Source organism: Salmo salar, chromosome ssa10, assembly GCF_905237065.1.
Source record: "Salmo salar chromosome ssa10, Ssal_v3.1, whole genome shotgun sequence".
Classification (NCBI taxonomy): domain Eukaryota; kingdom Metazoa; phylum Chordata; class Actinopteri; order Salmoniformes; family Salmonidae; genus Salmo; species Salmo salar.
This window is the reverse complement of record NC_059451.1, coordinates 96,724,579-96,728,576: the sequence shown is the minus strand read 5'-3', so window position 1 is coordinate 96,728,576 and position 3,998 is coordinate 96,724,579. Positions and strand designations below refer to the sequence as shown.

At 43.3% G+C, this 3,998-nt stretch overlaps 1 pseudogene; it reads left to right on the top strand.

The window, feature by feature from the left end:
• Nucleotides 1-710: 710 nt before the first annotated feature.
• LOC123724488 (F-box/LRR-repeat protein 14-like) lies at nucleotides 711-3,406 on the top strand (annotated as a pseudogene).
• The last annotated feature ends 592 nt before the right edge of the window (nucleotides 3,407-3,998 follow it).

Genomic DNA, 3,998 nt, shown 5'->3' with positions numbered 1-3,998 from the left:
AAATGTTCCTTGACGATTGATTACATTTCAATATATTCTTACTCTTCTTCTGGACCATATGCAAAACCATCACCCCTACTCCTTAGATGGAGTGTTTACCAGAGTTTGACCACTGGTGTGAACTGACCATTAGGATAAAGGGAGTATTTGGTTTCCAGTGGCCCTTGAAGAGCATTCATGCTATCAGGAGTTTGCGTTTGGTTACACAGCCCCTACTTCCTACTGACAGACACTGAAGCTGACTTGAAGGAGGTTTGAAGTAAATGTCCTGGCTGTTGTAGCCCTGTATACACTTTATTCAAATAGAGGTTGTGAAAATCGATCAAGGAGTGAGAACGAATATCCCACATCCCAAAAGTGAACATTGGGATGCTGTACAATATTGCATAATAACTAGCCTTTGTCTTTATTGATGAAGCAACCTGGTTGTACCCTGGTCCAGGTCACATTTATCAACATGGTTCATTCCTGCCCATTCGTGAGTATGGACACTCACTTTAAAACTCGCGAAATTATGTATTTATATAACAAACTACTTATTTTAAGGAATGTGGTTCAAGTAGAAAAAAACAAGTCGCTTTCAGCGGACAGCTACCTTGTAACTAATTGGGCGAAACCAAAATAAAAAGGGGTGGTTCACAAAAAATCCTTTAGAATTTCTGAGAAAAGTGATTATGTGTAACATGTCTAACTTTTTAATATGTATGTTGTCAATTTTGACCTATTACATTTTCTCGTATTAATGTCAATCGTTTATATGTATTGTTTTTGTACCCCCCAAAGCAAGGAAGTGCTGCTGACTTTCTGCGTAGCAAGCTAGTTTGAAATGGTTGGTCAGACAAAGGCAGCACAGGAAGAATCCCACAACAGAACCGAAATGATAATAGAAACGTTGCATTTTAATCGATGACACAGAAGAAACAGATACTGCGGTTTTCATAAATACATTTCTACTTTTTGTTTTGAAAATGAACGACCGACTGGATCCGTTTGAAGAACGACAGCGGTCATCTGACTTGAAATTGGGTAGAGTCGCCTGACCGTCACTGTTTTCCGCCTTTTAGTACGCTAACTAACGTTAGCTATCCTAAGTTTTTGTAGGACGTAGCTAGCTATCTCATTTGATTAGAATAATATCATTATAACCTATCTATTATAACTCAACCTCCACACTTCTTGTTGGATATGCATTATGAAGAGATGGCTGGACTTTGAACAGGTTATTTTCCTGAGTAACATTACCTAATTTAGCTAGCTAACAGTTAGCTAGCCTACTCGAATAAGCGGATACATGGTTAGTTTTATCTAACCTCTCCCTTTCCAAACATGTTTGAAATGGAAACACACATATCTGGCCTCTTCCCGGAAATTTTAGCTATAATTTTCAGTTACTTGGACGTAAGGGACAAAGGTAGGGTGGCCCAAGTGTGTGCGGCCTGGAGGACGCTTCGTATCACAAGTCTGTGTGGAGGGGGTGGAAGCGAAGTTGCATCTGCGGAGGGCCAACCCGTCCCTGTTCCCCAGCCTCCATACCCGAGGCATTAGGAAGGTCCAGATCCTAAGCTTGCGGCGAAGCCTGAGCTATGTAATCCAGGGGCTGCCAAACATCGAAAGCCTTAACCTATGTGGCTGTTTTAACCTCACGGACAACGGCCTCGGACATGCGTTTGTTCAAGACATCCCGTCCTTGCGAATCCTCAACCTCAGTCTTTGCAAACCAATCACAGACTCAAGCCTGGGCAGGATTGCCCAGTATCTCAAAAACCTGGAGGTGCTGGAACTTGGAGGCCTCAGTAACATCACCAACACAGGCCTTCTTCTCATCGCCTGGGGCTTGCACAAACTCAAGAGCCTTAACTTGCGGAGCTGCAGGCATGTGTCAGATGTCGGCATCGGTCACCTGGCTGGGATGACCCGAGCGCTGCCGAAGGCTGCCTTTCCCTGGAGCAGATGACCCTACAGGACTGCCAGAAACTGACAGACCTGTCCCTCAAACATGTCTCCAAGGGACTAGCCAAGCTCAAGGTGCTCAACCTCAGCTTCTGCGGAGGCATATCGGACGCAGGTATGATCCATCTGTCGAACATGACTCACCTGTCAAGCCTCAACCTGCGGTCCTGTGACAACATCAGTGACATGGGCATCATGCACCTGGCCATGGGGTCTCTGCAGCTCTCTCTGGCCTGGACGTTTCCTTCTGCGACAAGATAGGTGACCAGAGCCTGGCTTACATCGCCCAGGGGCTGTACCAGCTCAAGTCTCTGTCCCTGTGCTCCTGCCACATCAGTGACGACGGGATCAACCGGATGGTGCGCCAGATGCACGAGCTCAAGACGCTGAACATTGGGCAGTGTGTACGCATCACTGACAAGGGGCTGGAGCTGATTGCCGACCACCTGACGCAGCTCACCGGTATCGACCTGTACGGGTGTACCAAAATCACCAAGCGGGGTCTGGAGAGGATAACGCAGCTCCCGTGCCTTAAAGTTTTAAACCTGGGACTCTGGCAGATGACGGAGAGTGAGAAAGTTAGGTGAAAGCCAAACTGGGATGAACTGCCAAGTGGGGTTTTCACTGTGGAAGGTGTAATATTTTTCATCCACAGAGATTATCTGAGCGGAACAGCTCGTAGACTATTACATTAACTTTAATAGCTACAATACTGTGACTTAATTTTAGCAGAAGGAAACACTTTTTAAACATTCACTGTCACAGCAATATTCCACCCCTTATTTTGGTACAATTGCTTTCTCTCTTATTTCAGTGTTAACTATCCTGTCCCTGTATCACATCTATAAGGTTTTGACTAGCTACCTCATCCATTCAAGAAACTGTACTGTCTGGGACACAACCCCACTACACAGCATCTTTCCATGCAAAACAAACTCATTTTTTTTAAACTTTCCCTTTAAATGTTTACCAGTATTGATGATAGACATGACTCATGCAAAACATCTCTGTTCAAACACAGTCCTCAACACTGCACAACGGCGTTAACGCCTTGGATTGAAGGTGTGAGCAGGGGAATTCTTCAGCCGAAGTATTTTGCTTATGTTAATGAAGGTATTTTTTTATGAATGGCTGTAGTCCAGAACATTGTACTTCAAATTGAAGTGTTTTGTTTTTTAATTGGTAGTTCCCATTCCTGAGGAGTTACATTGTATCAAACATTGTAATATGCCTTACTCCATCTTGTCAACATGAACAGTGTGGATATGACAGGGGTAAACTGCCTTTTTCCTCCTGGGGACTTTAGAATGGAGAGTGGAAATAGACTTTGGGCTCAATTCAATCTGTATCCCGGAAGTTGTTACAGCATGATTGAAATTTAAAGGCACTGTTCCCACGTTAGCGGAGACTGCATTCACGGTAAACGCTGCAAATGTTGGCTCAATCGGAAATAACCTTTAAAATTTATTGAGCAATCTAATGCTTCAGCGATAGATTGAATAAAGCCCTTTATCTTGTCCTTGGTTATCAAGAATATGTATTTCTGTATGCAACATATCAAATAACTCACATATTTTCTCCTGTAAAGCCTCCAAGGAAAGATATTGGAGTGTTAAGGCTAACTTAAAATGTTTATATTCATACGATAGTGATATTTATTAATAAAAACGCATAAATGTTTTTTTTGGGGGAAATTTTTTTCATTTGAGTTCTGTCGTCCAGTAAGGGGTTTACCTATTGTGGGAAGAACAGGAAACAGGCAGAAGGTGCAGGGTGTTGAGAACATTATTGCTCTATTATATGCCTGGTCCAGAAACAACAATTAGGACCAAGATTGACTATAGGTTTGAGGTTGCACAACCAGTTTAATCGGGCCCTTCTAGCTTTCTATTCCCCTTTGTGTGCTGATCTGAACCTGATACATATTAAATGTGAGATTACCACCTACCATGGCGTTAGAGTTTCTGTCACTGCTTACACACCTATCCAGAAGTTAAGGGAGGGCTTGTCTGTCACATGAACCTTACTGGATTAACAGCAGGACAGGG